Source organism: Camellia sinensis, chromosome 7 (assembly GCF_055761805.1).
Source record: "Camellia sinensis isolate YWXY chromosome 7, ASM5576180v1, whole genome shotgun sequence".
NCBI classification, from domain to species: Eukaryota; Viridiplantae; Streptophyta; class Magnoliopsida; order Ericales; family Theaceae; genus Camellia; species Camellia sinensis.
This window is the reverse complement of record NC_138967.1, coordinates 196,310,126-196,324,424: the sequence shown is the minus strand read 5'-3', so window position 1 is coordinate 196,324,424 and position 14,299 is coordinate 196,310,126. Positions and strand designations below refer to the sequence as shown.

The window sequence follows — 14,299 nt, the reverse complement described above, 5'->3', positions numbered from 1 at the left end:
CACATCAGCTAATTGTTCACCTGTTGGAAGGTAGGTCATACAGATTATGCCAGCATTGATTTTCTCCTTGATGAAATGTTTATCCACTTCTATATGTTTTGTGCGATCATGTAGAACTGGATTATGAGCTATAGATATAGCTGCTTTGTTGTCACAATAGACCTTCATAGGTGTCGGGTGAGAAAGCTTTAATTCTTCAAGAATTCTTTTAATCCACATTACTTCACAGATTCCATGGGCAACAGCTCTGAACTCTGCTTCTGCACTACTTCTAGCTACCACATTCTGTTTTTTACTCCGCCATGTAACTAGGTTCCCACCTACAAAGGAGCAGTATCCGGATGTTGATCTCCTGTCTGTAACACTTCCTGCCCAGTCTGCATCTGTGTATACTTCAACTTGAAGATGTCCATGTTTCTTGAACAGTAAACCTCTCCCTGGAGTTCCTTTCAAATATCTTAAGATCTTATAAACGGCCTCAAAGTGCTCTGCCGCTGGTGAGTGCATGAACTGACTTACCATGCTGACTGCAAAGGCAATATCAGGCCGCGTATGAGACAAGTAAATCAATTTCCCGACAAGTCGCTGATATTGTTCCCTCTCTTTGACTTCTTCAGCCTTAGCAGCTTGTAACTTCAAGTTAGGCTCGATCGGAGTCTCCACCATCTTACAACCAAGCATACCTGTTTCTCCAAGGAGATCAAGAACATATTTTCTCTGATTAACGAATATACCTTCCTTGGATCTTGCAAATTCCATTCCGAGGAAATACTTGAGGGCTCCCAGATCCTTAATGTGAAATTCTTTTGCGAGTTTCTCTTTGAGGGCTGCTAACTCTGCTTCATCATTACCAGTTAAAATGATGTCATTAACATAAACAATCAAAATTGCAATTTTACTGTTTTTTGAATGTTTATAAAATATTGTGTGATCTGCTTGACTTTGCGAGAAGCCACAACTGATAACTGCCTTCCTAAAGCGTTCAAACCACGCTCTTGGTGGTTGTTTGAGTCCGTATAATGACTTGTTCAATCTGCATACTCTGTCGCTTCCAAGTCTCTGCTCAAATCCCGGCGGTAGGCTCATGAACACCTCCTCTTCAAGATCACCATTGAGAAATGCATTTTTAATGTCAAGTTGATGTAGAGGCCAATCTGAATTTACTGCAAGAGATAACAGTACTCTGATGGAATTTATTTTAGCAACAGGAGCAAACGTCTCCTGATAGTCGATCCCATAAGTTTGAGTGAAGCCTTTAGCTACCAGTCTCGCCTTGTATCTCTCAACGCTTCCATCTGCGTTACATTTTATCGTAAACACCCATTTACACCCAACTGTTTTCTTGTCTTTGGGTAGATCAACTATCTCCCAAGTACCACTTCTCCTTAAAGCATTCATCTCCTCCATGACTGCTAATTTTCAATTCGGATCATCCAATGCTTCCTGTATATTCCTTGGAACAAACAAGTGTGAAATCCTAGATGTGAAAGCTCTATGGTTTTTAGACAGTCTTTGATAGGAGAGGTAATTTGCAATAGGATGTTTAATGCAATTTCGGACACCTTTCCTTATTGCTATAGGAACATCAAGGTCGGAAATAGAAGGAATAGGATTACCTAAAATTTCGATGCCAGAACTCGGGTGGACATTCGGGTCATTAGGATGGACATTCGGGTCATTATTCCTCAGATGAAATCGCTTCCTAGTATAAACCTGAAGCTCAGGATTTAGATCATTTTGTAGTACTTCTCCCCCTAAACAAGAATCTTCTTGACTAGGCACCATAGAACTTGGTTCTCCTAAGTGATCATTATCAGACAGATGTGGTTTTTGTGTAGGATAAATGACATTGGGGAGCGGGATAGAAATATCCCAAAAACGGTTTTCTACTCCACTTGTCTCCCCCTGAAGAGAAGTGTTGGGGAAATAGGATTTTGTTTCCACAAATGACACATCCATACTCACATGAAATTTCTTGGTTTGAGGGTCGAAACACTTATACCCCTTTTTGTTTGAGGAATAACCCAAAAAAACACATTTTATAGCACGGGGGTCAAGTTTTGAACGAAATTGACTAGGAACATGAACATAGGCAGTACATCCAAAAACTTTGGCGGGTAAATCAGAAAACAACCTCGTGTCAGGAAAAAAAGTTTTGAGACAATCGAAAGGTGTTTTGTATGTTAACACCTTTGTAGGCATCCTGTTTATCAAATAAGAGGCTGTTAAAATTGCTTCACCCCATAAATATTTAGGAACATGCATGTAAAACATTATAGCACGTGCTACTTCAAGTAGATGTTTATTTTTTCGTTCTGCAATGCCATTTTGTTGAGGGGTATCCCGACATGCAGATTGATGAAAAATCCCCTTTTTTTCCAAAAACTCACCCAACTGCTCATTGAAATATTCTGTTCCATTATCAGAATGTAAAATACCAATTTTGGTTTGAAATTGGTTTTCAATCATATTGTAAAAATTTGTGAATAAATTTTTCACGTCAGATTTTTTATTCATCAAATAAATCCAACATAAGCGGGTATGGTCATCAATAAATGTAACAAACCATCTTTTACCAGAAAGAGTAGTGATTTTAGAAGGGCCCCAAACATCACTATGAATCAAATAAAAAGGTTTGGAAGCCTGGTAAGGTTTTGGCAAATAAGTAGAGCGATGAAATTTTGCAAAAATGCAACTTTCACAATGAAAAGAAGAACAATCAATCCCTTTAAATAATTTTGGAAATAAATGCTTCAGATAAAGAAAACTAGGATGTCCTAGCCTATAGTGCCATAGCATTATTTTTTCTCGAACAGAGATTGAACTAGTACTATTAAAGCTCTGAGCTTTTTTATTACTAACAGGTACTTCATCAAAGTAGTAAAGACCTTCAAGCATCCTAGCACGCCCAATCATCATCCCCGAGTTCTGGTCCTGAAATTCACAATGAGATTCAAAAAATGTAACACGACAATTAGAATCCTTAGATAGTTTACTGACAGACAAAAGGTTACAGGCTAAGTTGGGGACGTGAAGAACAGCATTGAGATTAATTTTCTCAGTTAGTTTAATAAATCATTTTCCTGCAATAGGTGAAAAACTACCATCGGCTATTCTGATTTTGTCATGACCAGAACAAGGGAAATAGGTACTAAATAAATGGGAAAAACTAGTCATGTGATCGGAGGCACCGGAATCTATGATCCACGGAGAGAAGTTTAGGCAAGAGAAGGCTTTAGGATTTCTACCTGTTTGTGCCAACAAAACACTAGGAGTACCGGATGAGGAGTTGGATTTTATCAGCTTTAAGAGTTGATCAATCTGCTCTTTGTTGAAGGGACCTGAATCGGCTTCATTAGCGGTAGGAAAGCCACGATTCTTCTCTCCTTGTTTGCTGCTTTTCCAGTTGACAGGTTTGCCATGGATCTTCCAACACGTTTCGCGTGTATGGCGAGGCTTGTTGCAAAAAATCACACCAGACCCGTGGCTTATCATCAAACCTGCGCTGGTAATTTGCAGCCTTGTTGGCTGCAGCATCGCTAATTAAAGCAGAAATTTCAATTGATTCACCAGTACCTTTTTTCTTAAGCATGACGCTCCTTCGGCTCTCTTCCCTTCTGACTTCGGCAAATACTTCGCCAATGGATGGGAGAGGAGGTCTGCCAATAATTCTTCCTCGCACTTCATCGAACTCAATGTTGAGGCCGGCAAGAAACTTGTAAATACGGCTGTCTTCCACAGTTTTCTTGTGGTGGTTGCAGTCGTCAACCGATTTCCATTCGTATGTGTTGAAGATGTCAAGATCCTGCCACAACGTTTTCAACGAATTGAAATATTTGGTGACGGAATCATCTCCTTGACGAATTTCTCCCAACTTCAAAGTTAATTCGAAAACTTGAGATTGATTTCCTAGGTCAGAATACATCTGACTAACATTATCCCACAATTCTTGTGCAGTAGGATAGCACATGTAATTAGAGCTTATATCCTCCTCCATGGAATTGACCAACCATGTCATAATCATGGAGTTTTCAGCGTCCCAACTGTCGAACAACGGATCATTAACAGCAGGAGCCTTCTTGTCACCAGTGATGTAACCGATCTTTCCTTGCCCACGGATATACATCCGGACAGATTGTGACCAACGGAGAAAATTATCACCATTTAGGCGGATGGTGGTGATTTGGACAGAGTGAGAGTTGGACGTTTTCACCGGAATGGTAGCGGCAGGGGTTGAAGTGGTTTCGGACGTGACTTCCGACATGGCTATGACGGTTTTAGGGCTGCTGTGTTTTTTGTAGCTCTGATACTAACTTAGAAAATATGAGGAAGAAGAACTCCGAAAATATGAGGAAGAAGGAATATATTTCTGTTATATTCAAAACTTCTTATTTTACAAGACCAAATGACACTCCTTATATAGGAGATATTACAAACATCATTATAACCCATTATATGCCACTTACATATTATATATTACCACTATCTACCACTATCATATTATATACATGCCACTATCTACCACCAACACCACTATTATATTCTATACATGCCACTATCTACCACCAACACCACTATCATATTCTATACATGCCACTATCTACCACCAACACCACTATCATATTCTATACATGCCACTATCTACCACCAACACCACTATCATATGCCACTATCTTATTATATGCATTAACACAAATTTCCAGCAATAATACATACAATTTATTCTCTCTCTATCAATTTATTTTACATGGTATCAGAGCAAGGTTGAGAACCTAGTATTTTCGCTTCACCGGCGGGCGGCAGCCTTGCCTTGGCCGCCCGCCGGACCTCTCATCCCCTCTCTCTTTCTATCACATGGAGGACGAACAGATTACCTCTCCTTCCTTGAAAAAACAAGCTCAGGCAAACCCTATGCCTCTCCTGCTGCTTCCGTGCCAACGGCTCTCCTCCGCCGGACGAGAGGTCATGGCTGGTACGAGCCTCGTCGATGTGGATCAGGTCGCTGGAGATTAAGGACAAGTGCAAGCACCTGATCAGCCGGATCGGCCGCCACCACCAGCACCGGAGGCACTCCTCGTCCGCGGTGGACTTCAGTCTTGGTGACCTTGGCGCCAGATGGATCCTTCTTCTCAACACTCTTGATGACACCAACAGCCACTTCGGCTCTCTCTCTTTACACGGAGACCAACCCAACTGTTCTTCTTCTTCAAGAAGGCTCTGCCATTTTGCAATAACGGATGATGACGACACCAACTGTCCGTCTTCAGTGCTTCATTTCGGCCCAGCAACGCGGCTTCAGAACTCCGAGCAGACCAGAGCTCAGTCTTGCTCTGCCGAAGACCACCACTGTTTGTGTGTCGCCTGTTGCAGCAGCCCCCGGTACCGTGACAGTCGCCACGACCTGCACTATTGACCTTCAACGCGCCTTTGTTCGCTGGTTACATTTGCTCCGGACACGCCAGCACCGCGACCCGAGCTGTTGCTGGCTCGTGCTGTCGCCCATACAGCTTGCCAACTTCACCATTTTGCTCTCTCCAACGCTGCTTCTTGACGATTTCGGTTTGTACTGTTCTCTCTCTCTCTCTAACCATACTTTTCCACCACCCCACTTTCTTTTTTATTTTATTTTAGCACACATTGTTTTCATTATCTTCCTCCCACTCTCTCATAAAATAATTCTTCTTATCCTTTAAATAATTTATATCCTGTGCCCACTCCGACACAAATCTATCCTTTTATCATTTACTTTATTATTGGTAGGACAACCATTCTCCTTTTCTTTTTTCTTTTATTTATTTATTTATTTATTTTTATCTCCTTTTTGCAACCATAATCATCTCTTCCACCAAAACATCTTTCACATACATACCTCTTCTTTTCTTTCTTTTCTTTTCTTTTCTTTTTATTTATTTATTTTTATTTTATTTATTTATTTATTTATTTATTTTTGCTTCTACCACCGCCCACTCTCTGATACCCATTTTTTTATTTATTATTATTATTACTCCGGGTTCCGTCCCTCTCATCACCTTTCTTTTATTTTCTATCTCTATCTATATATATGTACATTCCAACCACTTTTGATTTTTCACAATTTTCTTTTATTTCATTCCACCAAACAAAAAAAAAAAAAAAAAAAAAAAAAACAACACAAACAAACACAAAAAAAAAAAAAAAAGGCGGGATTTTTCTTTCCCTTCTCTACTCTGCTGTCGGTTTCTTCTTCTTGCTTTTCTCTTGAGTGTCCCGTGACTGCCCAGCCTCCGTGCTTCCTAGACCACCCAGCAAGTTGCCTCCCCCCTGCTCCTCTACTCCAGCATATGGCGGCCCTCCAAATCGGAACATCACGGTGGCCTTCTGCTTCAGCTCCTTGTTTTCCGCCTTTAGCACACTTATCTCTGCTCGCGCATCCTTATACATGCGCTAGAGCAGAGCCAGTTGGGCGTTTAACTGCTGCACCTCATTTGTCCTACTCTGAAGCCGGTGCGACAAGTTTGTGACCGCAGTCATGGTCTCCACATATGACTTCAATGTATACTGATTGGCCTCAATATCCGTTTGCACTGCCATTTTTTGCTCCACAGACCGCATCGGAAAGTTCAACGGAGCAAAACCAGAGGTGTTTGGTTGAGGTTCACGGGCCACCGCACCAGTTATCTCTCTTGTTGACTCGTTGAGGTCGGGAAAGAGAGTGAGCAGACCACGGGAAGACGAGGCCATTTTTTTGGGCAACAGAGTGTTACAGAGTTTCTCTCTCAGAAAATGCAGAGTTTTTCAGAGGTTTTTTCGCAAGTTTTTTGTCTTCGCCTCAGCCTCCGTCTTGGTTAAATAGCCAAGGCAGACACGCGCATCGCGCGCCACTTGACGCCAAACGACAAAACGGGCGCGCAAGCCAATGTGGTGACGCGCCTTGCCATCATGTCCGGCACACCTTTTTATGGATTGGGCACGCCTTTTGAAAGATTGGGCACACCTTTTGAGGGTACGATTTTTTCAACGGTCCGACATGACCCCCTAAACTGTCCCGACATTGATTCCGGTTAGCATCTCCCTCGGTCCGGTGTGACCTTGTCCACTGTCCAGACTTTATCTGCTACAACGGTCTGCCACAACATTCTAGTGTCCTCTACCACGTTATGACACAACCATCCAGTGTCCTCTACAACGTTATGACACAACCATCCAGTGTCCTCTACAACGTTATGACACAACCATCCAGTGTCTTCACTAACGGTCTGACATGACCATACAGTGTCTCCTATCCTCTTTTATTTTTATGTATTTTCTTGTTTTGTTCCTCTCTCCAAACTCAAGTTGGTTAGTTCCTATCCCCCTTGAGTTTGCGGAGGGCTGTTAAAACATATCACCTACTTCACCCACTTCACCTACTCCACTACACCTACTCCACCCACTTCACCTACTCCACCTACTACCTATTCTTCTCTTCTATATATAGGAATCATGGTAAACATAATAACATACAATCAATCAATAATACATACAATTTATTCTCTCTCTATCAATTTATTTTACAATGTGTTAGTGCGGTTTCCACCAAGCAATTCCACTTGGCTAAAGTCCAATTTAGTTGCCAAACATAATTTCACCAAGCAGTTCCACTTGGCATGTTTGAGTGCTAACTAAATTTTAATTCCGTTCAGTCGTTCTGAAACTAAGTCCATTTGGGTTAAGACCAAAGCTGAGTTCGTTTGATACATATCAAAGCTAATTCCGTTTGATAAACATCAAAACTATTTCCGTTTGGTATGCACCAAAGCTAATTCCGTTTGATAAACATCAAAGCTATTTCCGTTTGGTATGTACCAAAGCTAATTACAAAAGTTTGGCAGTCTCGAGAGAAGTGAGGAGAGATTTGTATTGGCCAAAAGATAAATGTCTTTACATCCTGATAGAGAAGTTGGGACTTAATTCTATTGATAGTATTTCTTGAGATTTGTTACATTCCAGGGCCGTGGTATGGCTCGGCCTTTAAGATCCTCTAGGTAGTAAGCTCCATTTCCAGCAACAATTGTGACTTTGTAGGGACCCTCCCAGTTAGGCCCAAGTTTTCCTTTGCCGGGCACCCTTTTGTGATCCATGACTTTCCTTAAAACCAGTTCTTCGGGCGTGAATTGTCTTGGGAAAACTTTTTGGTTGAAATTCTTAATGAGCTGTTGCTGGTATGCTACCAGTCTGATCAGTGCGACTTCTCTTCGGCCTTCTGCCATATCCAGTGCTTGTGCAATAGCTTCCTTGTTACTGGTGCTTTCAAACAATTCAGACCGGAGGGTTGGGAGACCTACTTCGAGTGGGATGACGGCCTCCATTCCATAAGTCAAGGAGTATGGTGTTTCTCCCGTTGAGCGTCGTGCTGTGGTTCGATACGCCCATAGTACGTGGGGTAACTCTTCAACCTACTTTCCTTTTGCATGTTCAAGCCGTTTCTTTACTCCGTTGATGATGGTTTTGTTTGACGCTTATGCCTGCCCATATTAATTTGTGGGTACCCTGGAGAAGAGTTCCGATATTCAATTATGAGGTCGGCACAACTTTTTGAAGATCTTTCCATCGAACTGTGTTCCATTATCTACAATCAGTACCCGCGGGATGCCGAAACGCACCACTACGTTTCGCATGACGAACCGCTTTGTGTCCGCTTCTTTGATACTTGCTAGTGCTTCGACTTCAACCCATTTAGTGAAAATAGTCGGTTGCAGCGATGAAAAATCGTCTGTTCCCAGTACCTCGTGCCAATGGTCCGACAATATCTAGTCCCCATTGGGCAAAGGGCAAAGGGCCAAGGGCCACGGGCTGGTGAGTGGCGTGAGAGTTTTGGCTGGCTGATGTATTAGCGGAGCAAACCTCTGACATTTATCGCACTTTTGAACGTACTACCGTGCATCTTGTTGCATCCGTGGCCACCAGTACCTGTGAGTGAGGGCTCGGTGCGCCGGTGACCTTCCACCAACGTGGCATCTACAAATCCCATCGTGAATTTCGTAGAGAACATTTTCGACCAGACTTGGATGCACACAAAAGATAAGGACCGGGATAGAAGTGTCTGTACAGCTTCCCAGATGGTGAGATCTAAAACCGAGCTGACCTATGTCTGATTTTGTTGGCTTTCTTTTTATCTTCAGGGAAGGTGCCAGTTTTTAGAAAAGCAAGTATCGAATCCATCCAGCTCGGCTCTAAGTTGCTGCAGAGGACTGGAGATGCAATACTTGGTTCTGACACGAACTCAACCCAAATTTTTCTAGCGTCCTTGGTATCTACTGACGAGCCGAGGCAAGCCAGAGCATCGGCATAGTTGTTTTTGTCTCGACTAATTCGTTCCACTTGTATGGATCGAAATTTTTTGAGTAGATCTTTGGCCTTGCCTGCGTACATAACCATTATTTCATCTTGTGTTTCATAGACCCCAGAAAGCTGGTTTACCACCAGTTGTGAGTCGCTGAAAACAAGAAGTTGTTCTGCACTGAAGTGTTTGGCACTGCGTAGGCCAGCCAACAATGCTTCGTACTCTGCCTTATTGTTAGAAGCCTTCCAACCGAGGCTGAGAGCCTGCTCCAAAATAAATCCTTCTGGTGAGATAAGTACTACTCCTGCCCTCGAGCCTCGGTTATTGGATGATCCGTCAACATAAAGCTGCCATATGTCTCCAATAAAGAGTTTCCATGCTTCCAAAGCACAGTGCTTTCCCTATTCGGTGGTGCGTGGCACCTGTGCCGAACTTGGACTCCTTGGCTCGGTATTCTGGGTGGGAGCAAATTTTGCGACGAAGTTTGCCAAGACCTGGGCCTTGATTGTTGTCCTGGGTTGGTACCGTACCGCCCACTTTGCTATTCGGCCAGATAAATCTGCTCGGCTGAATACAGATCGGAGGGGGAATTCAGTGAGGACATTGATGGTATGCCCCTGGAAGTAATGTTGCAGCTTTCTTGAGGCGATAAGCAACGCGCAGGCTAACTTTTCCAAGGGTAGGTACTGTGTCTCGGTGTCTAGTAAGGTCTTGCTAACATAGTATACTGGCCCCTGCTCCTTGTTGACTTCTCGAATCAATACTGCGCTTACGGCGTGATCGGAAACTGCTAGATGTAGGTACAACTCCTCTCCTGGTTCTGTAGTGGATAAAAGAGGTGGTGTACTGAGGTATCTTTGAGACTTTGCAATGCTTCAATACATTTAGGACTCCAGTCAAACGCTGCCTTTTTCCTCAATAGCTGGAAAAAAGGCTTCATCCGATTTGAAGACTTGCTGATGAACCGATTCAGGGCGGCCGCCATTCTGGCCAACTTCTGTAGCTCTTTAGCCTTCGTTGGTACTTCAAGCTCTTATATTGCTTTGATTTGATCTGGATTTGTCTCGATTTCTCTGTGAGTGACCATATACCCCAAAAACTTCCCTGTTCCTATCCCGAAAGCGCATTTCGAGGCATTAAGGCGAAGCTGGTGGTTCTTTAGGATACCAAAGACTTCTCTTAAGTCTGCAAGGTGGTTCGTAGCGAGCTTGCTTTTTACTACCATATCATCAATATAAGCTTCCATGGTCTTTCCGAGTTGGTCTTTGAACATTCGAGTGATCATTCGCTGGTAGGTTGCCCCAGCGTTCTTGAGGCCGAACGACATTACTTTGTAGCAATAAGTCCCCCTTGGAGTGATAAATGCTGTCTTCTCTTGATCCGGACTGAACAGCGGTATCTGGTGATAATCGCTATAAGCGTCCAGAAAGCTCATGCACTCATGCCCTGCTGTTGAGTCTACCAATTGATCGATGCGAGGCAGTGGAAAGCTGTCTTTGGGACAAGCTTTGTTTAGGCAAGTAAAGTCAACGCAGACTCTCCATTTTTCGTTCTTCTTCTTGACTACAACTGTGTTGGACAGCCATTGTGGGTACTGAACTTCTCTAATCGCTCTCGATGCCAGGAGTTTTTCGACTTCGGCAATTACTGCTTCAGTGTGCTCAACTGAGGACCTCCGACTTTTCTGTACAACAGGTCGAGCAGAAGGGTTGATGTTGAGCTTGTGGCAAGCAAATTCTGGGTTCAATCCTGGAGTATCGTATGCTGACCATGCGAATACCTCCATATTTTCCCTCAGTAGTTCAAGCAACTGAAGTTTCTCATCAGTGCCTAGCGAGGTACCTATAAGGAAGTACTTTTCTGGATCATCCTTCTTTACCAGGATTTTCTCCAAATCCCCTACCATCTTTTCCTCTGGGGCTCTCCCCATATCTTCCAAAACTGGTTGTTCGGCCACTTCCACTGTCTGTACCCGGTTACAAAGTTGCTTGGCCTTCAATGCCGCCATAAAGCAATGTTTGGACGCAACTTGATCCCCTGAGATCTGCTCTACTCCGTGTTCCGTTGAGAAATGGATGAGTTGGTGGTAGGTTGAAGGGACCGCTTCCATTTGGTGAATCCATGGGCGGCCAAGTATGGCGTTGTAAGGGGAAGGTGTATTAATAACTAGAAACTCTATCTGGAGGGTCTTCGTTCCTACCACAACTGGCAACACTATTCTGCCAAGTGGCCACTCTAGCTGTGAATTGAAGCCGACTAATGGAGCTGTCGCTGGGGTGAGGTGCTGCTCGAAGAGACCAAGCTTTCTGAACAAGTCATAATACAATATGTCTGCTGCACTGCCTTGATCTACCAGGACTCGTTTTACGTCAAACCGTTTCCCAATTCCGACAGTTATAATCAGTGCATCAGTATGTGGGTGTTGTATGCTTTCTAAATCTTTTCTAGTAAACGAAACAGTGCATGAAGGGGGTTTGCTTACCGAGCGTACCTTTTTCGATGCGGGCTCTACCGACATGACCTGCTGAATTTGCACAGCCTTAGCAATCTCTTCTCTCAGTGCCTCTTCAGGTTCCTGGGTCGTTGTTCCATGGATCACATTTATTATCAACCGAGGTGGGTGCTCAATGTTTGGTTCTGGTGGTGGGTTCCTCAGTTCGGTCACTTTTTTATCCTGATCTATGTAATCCCGGAGGTGCCCAGCTGCTACTAGGTCTTCCAAGTGTTGCTTCAGTGCTCTGCAGTTCTGTGTCATATACCCCCTGTCTTGGTGATAGGTGCATCTGAGCTTCTGATTACGCCGAGCCGGATCTCCTAACATTTTCCGCAGCCAAACAAAGAAGGGCTCTCTCTTGATCTTTTCCAAAATTCGATAGATTAGTTCCTTGAATACGGTCACGACTGCTTCATGAGATTTGGACTTATCCACTTCATTCACCGTGAGCCCTCCGTGTTCTCCTCGGTCCGTTCTCTTTTTGTGTCGAGCTGTTTGTTCTGCTGACGCTTCCTCGATGGGGATCTGATCATCTTCGAGGCGAGCATACTGTTCAATCCTGGCATGTAAATCATTCAATGCTGTGGCCGGGCGCTTGGTAAGTGATTGTCTCAACTTACTTTCCGGACGCAGACCATGTTTAAAAGACATAACAGCCATCTGCTCACTGCACACATTTTCCTCCAGGTCATTGTACTCTTCTCAATACCTCCTAGCATAACTGCGCAGCGTTTCTTCCTGCTCCTTTCGGAGACCGATCAATGTATCCGGCTCTTTCGGGATCTTAGTGTTAGAGACAAACCTGGCCAAGAACTCTTCAGAGAGCTGCTTCCAGCCATGAATTGATCCAGCGGGGAGTCAATCGAACCATCGAAGTTCGGTTTCTCCCAAGCTAGATGGGAAGACTTTGCACATCAGTGCCTCATCTCGGCTCCATAGAGACATCATCTGTCTGTAATGGCTAATATGCGTCAGTGGGTCCGACTTCCCATCGTACGAAGTAAACTTTGGCGGGGTGAATTTCTTTGGAGGTCTCATGGCCTCGATTTCCGGGGAGAATGGTGAGGAGACGAGCCTATCCAGCGCTCGGTGCTCTCTCTGGTGAATGGTACGGTCCAGATGATCCCGACGTTGTTCGTTCTGCTTGTTGCCAATCAGCCAAGTACGAAGGTCTTGAGGAGGGTATTCAGTCTGTTGGCTAACCGTCTTCTGCCTCTTAGCCCTTCTCCGGCGTGACCCACGGGTGTGGCTGCTTGCCGCTTTACTCTGTACCGGGATTGGTTGGTTTTGCTGCCCAGACTCATTTCTGGGGAATTTCTTCACTGGTGGCTCTTTGGATAAGCTCCTTCGTCATAAGCGTGAGGGCTCTACTCCAGTCTTCTTTTCCGTTGGGTCACCCAGCACCCTTTTGAGTTGCGCTTTCAACTCCTGTATCTCCATCTCCATGGAGTCTATGATTCGATCTTTGTAATCCTTTTCCAAAAGAAAGTGATGAGAAGAACCTCCAGCGAAGGGTAATCGATGCTCGACAGATTCGGGGGTTCGGTTATTGTTTCCAGTTTGTTCTTCTAGGACTGTTGGGCGTGCCAAGCCTTTGTCCTTTGTCTTCTCCGTCTGTGGAGTATGTGTGGAAGGTGGGATGTCCTCAATCTCCATCGCCGGAACTGAGTGCAGAGCTCAAAGACAAAGTGATCCACGTTCACTGCACCAATTGTGCGTATCGGATTCCGCACTAGATGAAAGTGGATCGGGGCTCTGCACTCGGTTGGACTATCCAAGGATTAAGATTCCTGCAGCAAGAAGCACCATAAGAGCTGCCCGGCTGGGGTTGGTTGGATAACCCCTCCGGTGTGGGAATCAGTGATCGAATCAGTGATCGGAGAAGAAGTGTAGAGAGTTGAGTTTGTTATAAGTGGGGTTCAACTTAGATCAGTTACTTTCAATGTGAAGTTTATGTAGTATATATAGAGTTCCTTGCTTGTTTCCCAAGATGGTTTCATGGAGCTTTGGTGCTGCCAAGCTTCCTTTAACATTACTCAAGGTAGGGGACCACCAAGTTGTTGATAATGGATGCACATACTTGTTGTAATCATGCTTATAACGAATCACATTCTTCTGGTTTAACTGTTCCCGTGATTCTAGATGTAGGGGACCAGCTGAGGTGACAACTTGCACATGCATATACTCATGGCTTCCACGTTTCTTCGAGAGGTTCCCTCAGCTCGGCACCATTGTGCCTCGGCTCGGCCCTTTGCGAGGCTACTGTTGGGATGGGCTGGCCCATTCGGATATTTGTGTGCGGATTCGGCCTACTTTGGTTCTGATGATGGGTTTGACCCATCAGTTTGGCCCATAGGATGAGTCCTTCAGCTCGGCCCTAGCCCAGTATTGTAGCTGGGCTGGCCTTTCCACTGCGAGTTGGGCCCAAGTGCTTGAGGACTTGGGTGGACTGTCAGTAATGGAACTGGGCTTAGTTGGGCTATCCACATGCTCATTTGACCCAT

At 44.3% G+C, this 14,299-nt stretch overlaps 1 protein-coding gene across 1 annotated transcript in view; it reads left to right on the top strand.

Annotated features, from left to right (window-relative positions):
- LOC114263384 (anaphase-promoting complex subunit) overlaps positions 1–14,299 on the top strand; it is a 55,532-nt gene that overhangs the window by 5,785 nt on the left and 35,448 nt on the right. The window lies entirely within an intron of this gene.